This window comes from Cupressus sempervirens, chromosome 10 (assembly GCF_028749045.1).
Source record: "Cupressus sempervirens isolate cs-2001-9-10 chromosome 10, ASM2874904v1, whole genome shotgun sequence".
NCBI classification, from domain to species: domain Eukaryota; kingdom Viridiplantae; phylum Streptophyta; class Pinopsida; order Cupressales; family Cupressaceae; genus Cupressus; species Cupressus sempervirens.
This window is the reverse complement of record NC_143127.1, coordinates 695,433,048-695,450,735: the sequence shown is the minus strand read 5'-3', so window position 1 is coordinate 695,450,735 and position 17,688 is coordinate 695,433,048. Positions and strand designations below refer to the sequence as shown.

General features: G+C 32.6%; 1 pseudogene; it reads left to right on the top strand.

Moving 5' to 3' along the window:
* Window positions 1–1,032: 1,032 nt before the first annotated feature.
* On the top strand, window positions 1,033–2,098 carry LOC149535740 (putative zinc metalloprotease EGY2, chloroplastic pseudogene; annotated as a pseudogene).
* Window positions 2,099–17,688: the final 15,590 nt, after the last annotated feature.

The window sequence follows — 17,688 nt, the reverse complement described above, 5'->3', positions numbered from 1 at the left end:
AAGCTTATGACTATGGACTTTTTCTTTTCAATGGTTGCTCTCCAATTACTAGGAATGGACACACTTGCACACCAACCATTGTTTTGCACTGGCACATACTTCTCTCAACTAGTTAATGGTTTTCCATGAGTAGCTAGGTACATTCTTTTGAGTATGGGTTACTTTCCCTATTCTTTGTACAAAAATTTTTGTTGTGCCTAGGGTTAGTTTGCTTCTTCGAAGTTGGTAGTGTAGTTGTTTTTGGGTCTTCCCCCTACTTTTCTCCTCTCTACTAGTTGCTTATTTTTTCCCTCTACCTTATGACTCTATTTCCCCAATGAATAAGGCATTGATGTTTTACCAGAGATTTTTGGGTTCCTTGTGCCCCTCACGGTCCACATCCCCAGTCAGAGCCAGCTATTACCATGTTTTTAGCACCCACTATTTAAGCTTTATAAATTTGTCCTACGAGGAAATCATCTCATTTTCTTGTCCATTTTTATTGTTGAAATTGTCCTTTTAAAAGATTAATTTGTGAAAAAGGTAGTGTTTGAACCAAAATTTTCAAAATTCAACTTCAACTTCAAGTTCATGTTCAAGTCTACAAAGTTAGTTTCACCAGTTCAAAAGTAAAAATGAATGTTCACTATTCGAAGCAACTTTAGAATTTTAGTTTCAAAATCTAGATTTAGTAGGACCACACCATTAAAGGTTCAAAGTTTGATTTTGAAATGGTTTCAAGCCTTGACATGCAATTTCCCAAGGCTTATAGTTGCAGATCACTAGTTCAAAATACAAAATCTACTCATGTCTTAGGTCTCAAAAAGCAACAAGGAACATCAAATACAATATCTCAATCAACTTGAAAAAGGCTCAAAGTTTTCAAATTGGGCATGTAATGAGGACATTGCAAGTCCCATAATGAATCTATGGGTGAAGAAATAGTTCATAAGTATTCCCTTTTCATTGCATGGGCATATACCCATTGAGCATCAACAAAGAAGAAAAGCACTAAGCCAGTTATGTCTAGTTCATATTAAACATGAAGCGACAATGAAGGATTTCAAGTTAGGCATTGAAGGCAGGGATCTGGACAATAGCATTGAAAAGGCATCCCCTTCTGTGGACTCTGATAAGAATATTGTTGTGAATACTAAAATGCAACAAGATGATATTGAGGTTTCAAAAGTCATAAGTGGATTTCCCCTCCCTGTAGTTAAGTCACCTAGTGAACCTGTAAAGATTCCAAAGTTGACATTGGAAACTCTCAGGGATCAAGTGTTTAGCTTTTACACATATTTTTTGTTATATCAAGAACCATATGGGGGTAGAGTCTTGTTTAAGGGGAATCTTCATGGTGAAGCAAGTAGTAGCTATACAAAATTAACTAAGAGATTGTGGGAAAGGTTTGAGGAACAATACAAACTTTATCTTCTGGTGAATTCAAAAGATGATAAGCCCATTGCAATTGTTGTCCTTAAGGAATCACTACAGGTAGAGCCAATTGTTGTACTAGAATGGTTTGCAGCATCTACATTTGGATTGATGATTGTGTTCACTATTCTACTACGAAATTCACCTACTCTCCAATTGAACTTGTTGTCATCTTTTAGAAATTTTGAACTATTGGAGTAAGGTCTTCTTGATGCATTGACAATAATTGCTATATTGGGAGCACATGAAGTTGGTCATATTGTTGTGGTGAGAAAAGTTGGTATAGATCTTGGTGTGCCTTATTTTGTTCCCAATTGGCAGATAGGCTCATTTGGCGCTATTACAAGGATAAAAAAATGCATTGTCCAATTGAAAAGATTTGCTCCAATTTGTAGCTATAGGGCCTTTGGCTGGATTCTCCTTGGTTTTTGCAATTCTATTGGTAGGGTTCATCTTACCTCCAAGAAATGGTCAAGAGGTCATAGTCGGTGCATTAGTTTTCCATGATTCTCTCCTTGTTGATAGTATAGCAAAAATTATTTTAGGAGATGTTCATGATGAAGGGATTATCAATAGACATGGGGGCCCACACAAGGGGAATATCAAGTGTAAGTTTTGGCAATACAAGATCCCTCCACAATTCTTGGCAAAGGTTACTAAGTGCACAAATATAATGTGCTATTGATATATAATTCTGGAGACCATGCCAAAATAGAGACCATGGTCACCATTCCAAGATGAAAGCTCTTCTATTATCAGTTACTACAAAATTTTCTTACAAGTTTATTAAGAATAAAATCTCTCAATGGTGCATGGACTGAAGTAGCGAAGCATGTTGGTCATCGACTAATCAAATGTCATCAAGAGTTGATATTCTTTGTGCCTCTAAAATGAAGAATAATGAGACTAGCTACAAATTGTTTGTCCAAATGTCTAAAGATACTGTGATAGTCAATGAAAGAAGATGGTCAACTAGAATAGATGGAAGTCACAAGCCAACACATTGCAATGCCATAAATGCATATAAAACCTATATGCAAATTATCAAGTTAGGAAGAAGTATATCTCCATTGTAATATATCGGGTTTGATCATTTGATAGATATAGAAGATAGTAAAGGAAAAGTCAAAGTGGCTAAATAAATTAATACATATGTCAAATGGCCTTTTGTACATAATTTAGGGATAAGAATGAGATAAGGTACATGTACCTCAATTATAACCAACTATAACAGGATGGCTCTAGGTGGCTTTTTCAACCAAATGCCACATTATGATTGTTAGCTCATAGTTAATATGTTTAGAAAGTTTTAAAAAAACATCTCTAGGAAGTTAAGTCATCAAGAACAAGTGAAAAGTCTAAAGAAGAGACCTTATCAAGAATCAGTTACCAAGGTAACTGAAAAGTTATGGAAAAGAGAAGAGATTAAATAGATAACAAAGGAATGGAATTTGGGGGTTTTTCTTCTTCCTAATCAAGAAGTTCTATAGCTGCTACAAGGGGGGTGGAGAAACTTTCAATTTGATTATAACAGAGGGAGACAGAGGGAACAAATTTATCTTTTTGCAATTTGATTTTAATGATAGAGACAAGTAATCTTGTGGTTATTTTGTTATGTTTTTATAATAAAGAGGAGTATATTTATGTTAGATCTTGAGGTCTATGTATATATTTCTTGGTTGAAATTGATTATGCAATCTTTTCTTCCTATTTTGAATATAGTTCTACATTATTATATCAGATACTTGTGTGATTATGAATCAGTTGGTTCATAAACTCATCATCTACTGAATAGATTATTTAATTCCTTCTTCTGTTATTATGAAAGGCTTGATGAATGCTCTTGAGGCTATCATTTAGTTTTTCTCTCATTCTTTAGGTGTTAATCTGATAATCACATTTATTCCATATTGATGGATGAATGTTAGAAAACCCCTTTCGTGTCTTTAGGTTAAATATACATATTGTTATTTGCATTCATTGTATATCCTTTATGAGGAAGTTGTACTTGTCAATTTAGAGGAAGGTTATCAATGAAATGATAATCTATCCAATTGTTAGTACGTTTTGTTCTTCTTTTGAAGCATATTGAGTCATTGTTTGCATTTCTATCTGGAGGACAAAATTTTTTATTAACAATTATTACCATAGAATATATTATTGTTGTGGTATTAATATATTAATATATTTTTAAAAAAATTATTTAATAATAGATCTAGTAGGGAAATAATTGTAAAACTATCAAACTTGATTAATTAGATTCGAGTCTTCCTTTCCAAAACCTATTCCAAATTCAATATTTTCCAAACAATCTAATTACGAATACAAGATTCTCAAACAAGGGTTTCAAATATTAAATTTGTTCAGAGACATTTTCAAGAACAATTAATTTCAACACAAGGGTTTCAACCCAAATTAAGTTTTGAAGACAAATATATTCAAACACAGAGAAGACAGAAAGATTTCAAAGAGGAAACTACTGCACAAAACTCATGAGATCCTATCTGGATCTAATGCTAAATGATCAGATGCTCAGAGTTCACAAGAAAATTTCCCCTTCTTTCAAAAAACCTCTTTCTTGGAAATTGGTTCTTCCAAACCTGTGTGGAAAAATGAGCTCTAATTCCTTAATAAAGAGCTTTCTCCCTCTTAGGGTTTTGGTTTTGCAATCACGAAACCTTTTTCTTAAATATTTTATTATATTTTAATTTCATTTGCAACCTTTTTGCATTTTAATTAAAATAAATTTTATTAAATTTACTCTCTCTCTCTCTCTCTCTCTCTCTCTCTCACACACACACACACACACACACACACACACACACACACACACACACACACATTAAATCACAAGACATTTTTAATAATATATTTATTAATTCAACTAATAATCATATTTAAAGTTTATTATAAAAAGTGAAACTTTTAAATATATTATTAAATATAATTACACCAAAATTAGAACTTTAATTAAATCTTTTATTTAATTAATTAAATATAATTAAATATTGATTTTTCTTTATAAATTTTTTATTAAATTAAATCATTTGATATTCTCTTTATTTGATTTAATTATAGCTGAAACTTACAAAAGACCCACAAAACTAAAAATGAAAACCCATTATAAAGAATAGAGTACAAAATTAAACTCATGGGTAAAATTCATGAATTCATGTCTCATGACGAATTCAAAAGGTTAAAAATTTGATACTTGTCCTACTTCCTAGGAAAATTATCTTAAGGTTAGGATTTGGACTCAAGAAATTATCTCCCCTCTTTTATCATTGAGATACTATAATAGGGCATGCTCATCCTGGCAATTCACGGAAGTCAATGGCTGCTACTTGTAATTTTCATAAAATCTAAGCATGTACATAATCATATAATCTAAACTAAATAGGCAATGGTGGGGAGTGGTGTATTGTGTAGATCCTGACTAGCACATGACTTCCACTTCCTCCCTCAACCATATCAAAAACATAAAACATAAAGTAAAACATACAAGTACACCATACACATACAAGTACAGGGTAAGTAACCATAGAAATTGCATAAAAAACATTCATCTAACTATCATCATGAAATAACTAAAATTACAAAATGAAAATATGTGTATCATCACCGAAAGAGTAATCATGCACACATAAAATTATTGGAAATATTATAATAGGCTAAGTTACTGAGAGGGGAGGCATAAATTAGTAACCAATAAAATGTTTAACTTGATTAGAAATTAATCCTTTATATGAATTCTGATCTAACTACATGCATAGAAATTAAAAATATGAAAGCATACAGAACACTTTAACACAAGATTTGGTGAACTAGAAACCTTCCAAATAGAAAGTAAAACTAGTGTGGGGATGATACCCACAAGCTTTAGTACTGTAGTATAAAGTTGTCCTATTAAGACTTACAATGATCACTTTTGATGATCTACCCTATTAGGAGCAATAATGACTACTAGGTCCACCTTGTAAAAGGATTTACAAACATACAATAAAGTATGCACTTGGTAAAGAGATTTATACAAGACTATTAAGTCTACCTTGATAAAGGATTTCATCGATCCACCTATTAGGATGAAGCAATGGCTGATCTTTCATCTAAAACTTGGTTTGCTAAATGAGATTTCTCTAAGTGTACAAATCACCTTTTGTGACTGATAAATCTTTGTTGCTCCTTATACTATTGTAGCCTTTGTAATTTTCTCTTCGTTGCTTAGTATATTTGTTCCATTTCATTACATTGGATATGATACAATACATTGCATATATACCAATCCAATTACATAATTAAAAATTTGACCACAATACAAGTTTACACAAATATTACAAAGTCAGCCAAAGTGTAGAAACTCAAGCTCTGAAGATTGACTCGGTGAGGTTCTAATACTTGGCATCCACTATCACAACTTGGCATCATCATGCACTTGGTAGACATAGAAGCTTGGTCAACACTGGATTCTCTATGAGTTCAGTGGAAACTGAGTCACTCAGTTAACATAGAGTAGTTCTGTCAACACTGGACTCACATCACATGAACTACAAACTTGAAAAACATTGTACAACTTGGTTTGCACTCGTAAACTTGACATACACTAAAATGCTTGGTTTACACTGTTGAACTTCAATTCTGAAGTAACTACTTAGTATAAGCTTACAATCTGAGTAAGTGTATGTCACTAATAACAAACATGACTAGAATGTCAACAATCTCCCCCTTTGGCATTAGTGAAAAAAAAACTTATCAGTCAAAACTAAATTATCCATCACCTTTTGTCTCCAACTTGGTAGAGTATATTGTTTTTGAGATTTTTCAAAATTGGTTTTATAAAGGATACATTTCTGTACATGGTAATGCTATACAGTATACTATACATACAATGTTTCTTTTACACTTCTTTACAATTTTCTCCCCCTTTCTTTTTATATCTTATGTCTTTTCTCCTTTTTATCTCCTTATAACTTCTCCAATATCTTTTCCAATATCTTCTCCCCCTTTTTGACATTAATTCCAAAGAATTATGCTATATGTATTTACATAGTAATGCCAAATGAGACAAAAAGTCTAAATGTACCTTGAGTATGATATCCAAAGTTTTGTCCCAATTCTCTTGCAAGACCTTGCTTGTGTGCAATGCCACTTGCACTTCTGCTGAAAGTTCAATCATATGGTTTGCAATAGAGAAATTATTATCATGGATGAAGGTTTTGGAATGTGCAATGTGCTTCTATACTACATCCATGTTAGGGAGAATCATGTTCTAGATATCTATCAATGTAGATCTAATTCTTGCCTCTTCTCTGAGTAATTTTGCCTACTTATCTATTAGAAATTTGATCTTTTTGAAGTGAGTAGAGCTAAAACTTAGGTAAAGCTATAGTTGTTGTGCACTTGCCTTAATACCTTCATCAATCTTTGACAATTTGTCTCTTATTTCCTTAGTGAAGATTGATGTATCACATAGTTTACCTAAAAGTAATGATATATTAATGCAAGAGGTTTCTAAAGAGCCTAAAATAGTAGATAACTCTACTTGGTGAATGACAATCTATTGAGCAATAAGTTCCAAGACCTTATTCTCAAACTTTTTCTTATCTCTCTTCATCAACTTATCATGTCCATCCAAATCTTCATTGTATTTCTAGACTACCTCTTCCAATTGATACAAAATTGGTTGAGAAGTGTCAACTTCTATGCCTATAGCTTCTATGAGAAATTTCTAGGCATATTGAATAATCTTGAACTCTTTATTTGTTTCCTCTCTTAAACTTTACTGCTTGGCTTTCTTTTGAAGTAGTTCACCAAAGGTTTGCATTTGATCAAGATCTATATCAACTGTAGAAGAGGGAAGAGTCAGTGGCTCAGTAGATGAAGTGGAGGTCACTTCAGTCAATGATGTGCTAAGTTGAATTGGTGAAAAGATTGATTGAATGTTAGTATTATCATTAGTAGTCACAATCAATCCTATTGAGGCTATCTCCATGCTTGATGTTGTTACAATTTTTCTTGGTGAGTGAGGAAGTGAAGTGATAACTACTCCAACAATCTTAACTAGATTATTTTCCTCATCATCTTGTGTTCCTTCCTTGATAGCCTCTTGTTCCTATTCCTCTTCATCATCAATGCTATCAAAATGTGTTGTTTCTTCATCATTCCCTTCTTCATCTTTCTCTTCTTTACCATCATCATCATCATCATCTTTCACATCAACAACAAAATCACTCAATTTATGAAGATGATATACATTCTTCCACATATTTCTTGCATTCCTTACAACATGCTCAATATTTTTCATCAGAACCAAACAAGTGTTAAATTTTAGAGTTAATTTCTCTTCATTTTCCTTTAGGGATTCCTTAACCTCCTTGTCCAATAAGCTTGGTATAATCTACCTCAAGGTTTGATCATAGATGTCTTTAATAATTTTCATGGTCAATTCCCATCTTGGCTTAATCTTATCCATCAAGATATTAGGAATATGAGAGGTAAGCTAGTCAAGTGAGTATTTCCACTTACCCATTTTATCGAATACTAGATCTTTAATTTTCTTTTGTTCTTCCTTAGTCCTAATTTCATACTTTAATGCTTTCAAATTTTTTATACTGGCCCCATCCTTTAGTTCTTTTAATCTATCTTGGAAGGTAGGTGGAGGTTTTCTAAATATTATATCTATGCCTTCCTTATCAACTTTCTTCGTTAAGGATCTCCTGGTGAACACAATAGTGGATGACTTGTTAGGCTTGGTAATGATTATCTTGCCCTTCTTTTTTAGTGTTTCCTCTTCCTCTAATTCTTCCTCATCCTCTGCTTCTTCATCCTCACCTTTTCCCTCGGTCAGCAAAAGAGTAGAACTAGTTTTCAACTTGGCAATTATTTTCTTTCCTTTATTTATTGCTTAAGGGGGCTCAATTTCTAGTTCTATCCTGGCCTTGGCTTCATCATATGTACCAAAATATGTATCCTTGGGATCAACTGGTTCATTTACAAGTGCCTCAATTACATCCTTGGTTTCATCAATATTAACCTCATATTCAAGAGGTTTCACCCATGCAATTCTATCCCTAACTGCCTGAATGTATACCTTATCACTATCTACCATGAAACACACATCATCCTTGTAATTTTCAACTAATTTCATTAGAATATTGAATCTATTATTCATTTTCTCTTTAAATGCATCAAAATAGTTATCCATGATACTATTATAATTTTCTCCCATCTCAATAATGTACTCATTAATCTAGTAGAGTACTAGCAGATCTTTTCTCCATACAACTAAACCTTTTGAAGGGAAGAATTTATAAACATAAAAGAATAAACATCCCAAAAGTGAGCCAAACTTACATGGACTTTTCTTTGATGTTCTGATGCTTTCCATGTTCTTGTTGAATTGAATCAACAATAGCTTGGCAAGGTCAAGAAAAAGATTAATCTTGACTACCTTGTATGTTAGGTCAATTGGTTCACACAACACACTATTCAATCTACTCAAATTGTAGATTTTGTGTGCAATGATATGGATGCCAAACTTAAATTTCATGCTAGTGACACTACTTATCTTCATGCCTCTACCATCCCATTCTACTAGGGTTTTGGTCATTTTAGCTTTAGCCAACATTGGGAGACTAGTGATTTTATGAATCATCTTCTTTTTTATCAAAATAGGTTGCTCCAACCATAATTGTCCATTTTTCACCTGACTAAGGATATACCTAATCCATTTTACTTGGAAATCATGGGGCATGTGAGGAATATGGGTCAATCCTATAGCTTCCAAATGTTGATGCTTAGGTTTCAAGATGTCATTTACACATAACTGTTTTAAACATTCAGCCATTTCAAGTGTGCCAATATCTTGACTTAAAGATTTAAAATGAGAATGAATTTCATTAATCAACAATACCTTTGGAGGGGTTTGCAACTGTGCTCCACTTGAATCTAGGGTTTCAATGACTGTAAGAGTGAGCTTGAAATCTGGTACCTTCCATTCTACACCATGAACTAGCATGTCTAAACCTCACTTTACCTTGCTATTGTTGGATGCCATCTTCACTTGGTAGGGTTTGAGAGACTTCAAAATCTTTTGGTAACAATTCACTCAAATTGCTTGGATTCTTTTGAAGATTTCTCTATGCAATTTTCTCTTGAAATTTCATGGTAGAAATGACTTCGATTTCATTCCTTTTATGAAAATTTTCCATAAATGGCTGGTATGTTTGGTAGATCAAATTGACAGACTTTCATCCACTTCACTTGCATTGATTACTTAGTAGAGTCCTTCATCATTCGATAACCACATAAAATTTTAGTTACTCTTGATTTCACTCAATAGAGTTTTTGACCCAACCTCACTTGGTAAGGAAAGTAACTTGGTAGTAACTAGTACCCTTTTTCTTGGTGATCTCTTCATATCTTGAATACAGATATAGATCTTTTGTCCTTTTAGTTGGAACTGATTTGGATTTCTTCTTTAGTAGCCTAGTTCCAGTTCTCCTTTGAGAAATCAAGTGGAAAGAGTGGAGTCAACCAATTCTTGAGTGACTTATTCATCATTGCTTCGACTTGCATTCTCGGTAGACTTTGGAACCCATTGCTATCTCATCTATTTTCATATGTTATCAGTCGTTGCCTTCTTTTCATCTTCAATTCTACCAGTATTCATGTAGTTCTTGACAAGATGATCAAGTTCGGTACAAATGAAATATCTTTTAGTAGTATCTCTTTTCCTCATATGATGCTTTACAAAATTCATTCCAATATGTCCAAATTCTCCATAGTAATGACATCTACACAAGGTGTTGCAGTCCCAACCAAATATAGCTTTCACAATTTGTTCTACTAGATTTAATATCTTTGTTTTTTATTCTGATTATTTATGTCCATGCTTCTTACATTTGTGACATTTACCTCTAAATTTTGGTTTCTCTTTGCATTCATTAGCTCTATGACCATGTTGATTATAATTTTAGTATTTTCCATTGAATTTTTCTTTCCCATTGCTCCAAAATCTGTTTGAAGTATGTCATATCTTACCACAGTGATTGCAAGTAGGTTTATTATTTTGAGCTCCTTTCTTGGATGATTCTCCTTCTTTTGTATATCCAATTCCTGCTTTTCCCTTTTGTCTATAGAGATTTTTCTCATTGAATTGATTCATGTCTGCTTGGGATTTCATCATTCTTTCATTGATTTTCCTTTTAGAGTTTAGGTCATTCTACAATATTTCATTCTCTGATCTTAGGTTCATGATTTCTTCATTTGCATTAGTGAGCTAATCAATGAAGTCTATTTGCTGAAGGGATAGGCATGGAATTTCATTGTTTTTTCCTTCTATCTCTTCTCTTATCTTGTTTTTCTCTTCCATAACTTCACACAATCTTACTGACTGAATTTCTTGTCCTCTTCTTAGTTTTCTTACTTCTTGTAGTGAACCATTCTTTTCTAGGAGTTCCTTGATTGTTTCATTGGCTTCATCTAGGTTTCTTGAATGAGGGTCTTCAATTCATTCTTCAATGTAGAGATGATCATTCATTTGAATTACAAGATCTTTTCTTCTTTTTACGGATTGAGAGAGTTGCTCCTTTTCTTTCTTGAGTTGAGCAACAACGATTTCCAAATCTAGCTTCTCATTGTCAATAGCCTTGTCAAGTCTGAATATCTCCATGGCCTTTCATCTTTGCTCAAGCTATTAAACTTTTCTCTGGAACCACTAAGCTCTAATACAAATTGTTGGAAATATTATTAGAGGCTAAGTTACTAAGAGGGGAGGGGTGAATTAGTAAACAATAAATCTTTTAACTTTATTAGCAATTAATCCTTCATATGAATTCTAATCTAACTGCATGCATGAGAAACTAAAAATATGAAAGCATGCATAAAACTTTAACACAAGATTTGGTGACCCAAACATCTTTCCAATAGAAAGTAAAATTGGGGTGGGGATGATACCCAGTAGCTTTAGTACTGTAGTATAAAGTTGGCCTATTAAGGCTTACAATTATCACTTCTGATGATTTGTCCTATTAGGAGAAATAAGGACTACTAGGTCCACCTTGTGAAAGGATTTAGAAACATAAAATAAAGTATGCACTTGGTAAAGAGATTTATACAAGACTATTAATTCTACCTTGTTAAAGGATTTAATTGATCCACTTTTTAGGATGAAGTAGTGGCTGATCTCTAATCTACAACTTGGTTTGCTAAATGAGATTTCTCTAAGTGTACAAATCACTTCTACGACTAATAAATCTTTGTTGCTTCTTATATTGTTGCAAACTTTGTAATTTTCTCTTCCCTTCTTAGTATATTTGTTCCATTTCATTACATTGGATATGATACAATACATTGCATATATACCGATCCAATTACATAATTACAAAGTCGACAACAATACAAGTTTACACAAATATTACAAAGTCAGCCAAAGTGTAGAAAATTGGGCTTTGAAGACTGGCTTGGTGAGGTTATGATACTCAGCATCCACTATCATAGCTCGACATTATCATGCACTTGGTAGATGTAGAAGCTTGATCCATACTGATCACTTCAAAGTAGTCTAGAACTGGGTTTGCACTAGTGACTCAACAAATACTATAAAACTCATCATATAGACTAAATCACTTGGTTCTAACAATATAGCTCAGTCAACACTAGATTCTCTATGAGCTCAGTAGAAATTGAGTCACTTGGTTAACACAGAGTAGCTCAACTAACACTAGACTTGCATTACATGAACTGCGAACTCGACAAACATTGTACAACTTAGTTTGTACTGGTAAACTTGGCATACACTGAAATTCTTAGTTTACACTATTGAACTTCAATTCTAAAGTAACTACTTGGTATAAGCTTACAATCTGAATAAGTGTATGTCACTAATAAAATCAATGACTGGAATGTCAAAAAAAAAAACCTAGGTATGAAGTATCTCATCAAATATATATGAATTGAATATGAAATAACATCCATTCCAATTTGGTAACAAAGTACCACTAATCATAAAACTAGCCTAAAAGAGTTTGACAATACAACATGAAAATCAAACTAGGGGTAGGCATTACAGAGGATATCTACATGTGTTATTATTTTTTCCATTCAATCAATGATCTTTTACATAAATAAAGATATCGTAAATTATAAATCTATACCTTAAACATATATTCAAGCAAGTATACATCTTTGTGGTTATAAGTGATATATATTCAACCACAAGGGTTTGAAAAGAAAATTAATACCTATATTTTGTCTTTCTTTACATGGTTTACTTATTTCACTTAAAGGTTATTTCCTAAAAAAAGGTTTGACTAAGGGAAGCCTCTTTTCCCCAAAAAATTACTATTTTCTTATGTGTGGGTGTAGACTCACAAATTTTTAGATTCAAAATTATTAATCAAGAAGCACAGTTACAGTTATAGGCTGAAGACCTCCAAATTTTCCCCTCTAGGTTATAGATTGCCTCAAGTTCAACCTATACTAGTATAGGTCACCTCAAGTTTGACCTATTCATGCAACTCTTATGTTGTCATAGCAAAAAGGTTTTGTTCTTAGGTTTTCATATCCTAATTTCTTTCCAATTTCAGTATGTCTAACAGGGTTTTTATATATCTAAGCTTGTTTCCTCTTCTAGCCCTTAAGGTAGCTACATATTCTTTCTCCTTCTTTCATGACACTTACTTTGATACACTATATTTGATTTCTTGTTGTTTATCATTACATGATGTTAGCTTTACTTTCCTTGCATTCACATCACATTTGTTTCCATAAAAACAAAAAACTAATTTAAAATTAGAGGATCCTAGATTCAACACTCCTAAAAGATCTTAGATCTTATTCTAGCACCCCTGCTACTACTTGGGTTGTACTAATTTAATTTAATTCCTCAAACGGGTCACATTTAGGATCCTATTTGTAATGTATGGTTGTGAAGTAAGAGCCTAACATTGATTACCATTTCACAATATATAATTACAAATTAAAATAAAAAATAAAAGTAATCTTTTTTTTCAATTCCCTAACTCCCTTAGCCCACAAGGTAGCACATCTCACCAAACCTTTGTAGCTCATCACAAGGAGCTCAACCTTAACGACTCACCATGATGACATGATAGCCTTGAATGCAAGTACCCATAGGTTTTCCTACAAATATATCATCGTAGATACTTTTCCTTGGTAACTCAAGTTAGGGGTGAGCTCAACTCATCCCCACCCTATAAATTATTCTAATTATATAAAAAAAAACCTCAAATAAATACAAAAGGAAAATTATTTTCCAAAACCATAGATTTTGTGTTTGTTTAAATTACAATTATATAAACCAAATTCAATTTTATATCCAAATACAAATGATTTTCCTGATTCTATTCATAATTGTATTTTTTCTTGAATGAGTAATTATCATAATTTAGTAAAAAATATTAATATCACTTAGTCAGTTTTCATGAATAAGTTCAGCAAAATTGATTATCTAGCCAAGTGACCTTACCAACAAGATATTTTTTCATTGATGATAATGTTCATTCCTTCATCCAATGATGACTTTCCAACAATATATTCACTATGTTATTATCTAAAGATGTTTTTCCATATCTAGGAGGTAAGCTAAGGGTTATTCCCCTACCAGGTTAGAATTAAGATGCTATTATTGAATCAATTTACTAAACATAATTTTTATCCATCTATGTCTTGATGTAAGATGATTACTTATTAGAGGGAATTTGTATTTGGTTGTTTGCTTGCCAAAAAATTGTTGGAGATTAAAATTATGAAGGTGAACTCAGAAATCAATGAAGCACCTTTGGCATTATTTTCAAAGGAGGAGAAATACTATAGAGGGGAAGAAGAACATGAAGATCACATGCGGAAAGGGAGAAGTGTGAGAAGTATACATGAAAGGTTGGATCAACTTAGGAGGAGAAAATAGTTGTTGGTTTGCCAATGTTTTTTTATATTAGTGATGGTTGGTGATCTTGATATTATTTTATCATGATCTTGGTGTTTGTATTGTTGTTTGGTATTTCCATCAATGCTATAGGGGGAGATTTTTTAAATAACTAATGAAAATGTCTTGAATAATTTTTTTGATGGTGGTTGAACGAGTTATTGTGATGTTAATGATGTCAACTTCTTCATTAGTTATGAATTATTCACTAGAAAGCTAAGTTACTTATAATGCAATTCAAATCAAGTGTGCAATTGATTTGTGTGATGAGTTAGAGTGAATGATTGGTACAAGAGAGTCATATATGTTTCTTTTTCTTGTATATGAAATTTTATTGATTGCACATAAGCATTGAGTGAGTTATGATTGATTCAAGGGAGAATTTTCAATTAGGTTGGTTAGTTTATGACATATAGTGAGTGATCTAATTGTTTTATCAAACATGTATTATTTAAGTGACGAAATTCAAGATCTATGATGTTTACTATATTTTTGGACCATGGTTGGAGTGGGATTTTTTTATTTTTATGGGAAGACATGTTTTGGAGTGTTTGAAGACATTTTTTAAAGGAAAATGAAGAAAACGTTGAATTTTTTTGTTTGATATTGAATGAGTAACATTTGGGCCATTTTTAGTAGATATTTCATAATTTTGAGCTAGTTGATGATGTGGAAATGATGTGGAATTAATAATTTTTTATGGTGTTGGAAATATAAGATAGGCTAAGTTACTGAGAGGGGAGGGGTGAATCAGTAACCAATACAACTAAGTCTCAATTCACCAATTAATCCTTCATATGTATTATGATCTAATTGCATACATAAAAAATTGAAAACATTAAAACATTCATAACACTTTGACACATAATATGGTGACCTAGAAACCTTCCAAATAGAAAGTAAAATTGGGGTGGGGATGATACCCACAAGCTTTAGTACTGCAGTATATAGTTGGCCTATTAAGGCTTACAATGATCACTTCTAATTATCTCCCCTATTAGGAGAAATAAGGACTACTAGGTCCACCTTGCAAAAAGATTTACAAAAATACAATGAAGTATATACTCGGTAAAGAGATTTACAAAAGATTGTTAAGTCTACCTTGTGAAAGGATTTAATTGTTCCACTTGTCAGAATGAACTAATGGTTGATCTTTGATCTACAACTTGGTTTGCTAAATCAAATTCCTTTGAGTCTAATAATCACCTTGCTATGATAAATAAATCTTTGTTGCTCCTTATACTAATGTAGCCTTTTACTTCACACTTTCTACTTCTTACAACTTGTTACATTCTTCTATTATATGTATTGGATGTGATACAATACATTACATATATACCAATCCAAATTAAAATTCATCAAAGTCAGCTACAATACAAGTTTCACCAAAATACACAAAGTCATCCCAATTGTAGGTACTCGGGTTCTGAAGACAAACTAGGTAAGGTTCTAACACTTGGCAAACATTGTCAATGCTCAACATTGTCATGCACTCGGTAGACATAAAAGCTTAGTTCATACTACTCACTTCCAAGTAGTCTAAACTTGGTCTACATTGGTGACTCAGTGAACACTATGAAACTTAGCATATAAATTGAATCACTTGATTCACACTGCATAGCTCAGTCAACACTATCATTGTGAGCTCAATATAAACTGAATCGCTTGGTTGACACTATTAGCTCAATCAACACTAGATTCACATTACTAAAGCTACAAATTTGATAAGCACTAGAGAACTCAATTTGCACTAAGAAACTTAGTAAACATTATGAAGCTTGGTTTACACTGATAATCACCAACTTGGTAGAAACTACTTGGTGCAAACTGAATGTTGTTCCTAGAACTTGATAGAACTATAGAACATGGTAGAGCCTAAATTACTTGGTTAAAACTGTTAACTGTACAATAAGCTTGATAGCTGCTAGCTGTCTAATTAATTGTGTGTGTCACTAATAAAAAAACTTGATTGTAATGTCAACAATCTCCCCCTTTGGCATTAGTGACAAAAACACTTACCAATCAAAACTAAATTCTCCAAAAGTTCAAAACAATATTTAGTCTCCATTTTGTGTCTTCAACTTGGTAATGTACTCTATTTTTAAAAAAATTCAAAATTGCTTTTGTAAGAAATGTTTTATCTGAATATATATATATAGTATTATGATGCTCCCCCATACATATATATTCATTATACTTTACATGTTATATACATCTTCTCATCTTTTCCTTTTATTGTATGATTACATATTCTCACATCTATATTACATCTTCTCCCCCTTTTTGACATAAATGCCAAAGGTGTATTTTACATGGTAATGCCAAAATGTGACAAGAAGTCAGAATGTACCTTTAGAATCAGTGACATTGTCTTGTCCCAATTTTCTTGCAACACCTTACTTGCATGCAATGAAACTTGAACTTTTGTTGATAATTCCATCATGGGATTAGTTATGGAGAAGTTGTTATCATGGATGAGAGTTTTAGCATGTACAATATGTTTATGTAATGCATATGATGCAGGAGCAACCAGAGGTATAAGGGCAATCCTATGTCATCCAAAAAATGTACTTAAACTTAGTTTCCATTTCATGTGTTTTCATTTCTGGATACCCATTAGGGTCAAATAAAGGTTCCAACTCTCATAGTTCCACTATTAGTGTCCTGGGTTAAAGTTTTTAATCACCTTGGGATACATGTAAATGCCAAAAAAATAGGAGTATGTAATTGAGCCATCATTTTGGTGACATAGAAGGTGTAAATTGGTCAGAAGATTGTCATTGTAATTTAGAGCATTCCACAAAAAGAATCAGGTCAAAAGGCCCCACGGTTTGAAAGTTATCGCAGTTTTTCAATTTTTGGAGACATCCTAAGAATGCTTCAAAGTTAGGTTAGGGGCATTAAATGACCTTGAATAGGGCATAAAAATGGGGGAGGAGCAAAGATCATCCATAGGGCTATAGAGCACTTCAAGAACTTTTTGGAAATCTAAACGATTCATCAATCAGAGCTACGGTTCAAAAGTTATGCCTCCTGAAAGTTTGGTTACCATTTCTGGATTCTTCTAATTTTGTGCCAACTTCTAATGCGACTTCTAGAGCCTTCTATTTGGTCATTGGATGCCTAATAGCACTTTTTATAATGTATTTCTAATCCTTAATCCTTCAGGGTCTATTTAAGAACATTTCTGGCATTGTAAAAGGCAGTTCGGAGTGGAGTTTGAGAGAAGGTACTGGAAGAAGAAATTATCTCCAGTCTTATGCTATTGTAAGCCCATGGGGCCTGTTTTGGAGTCGGTTTCTCTATACTAAGTGTACTAGCATATTTTTACA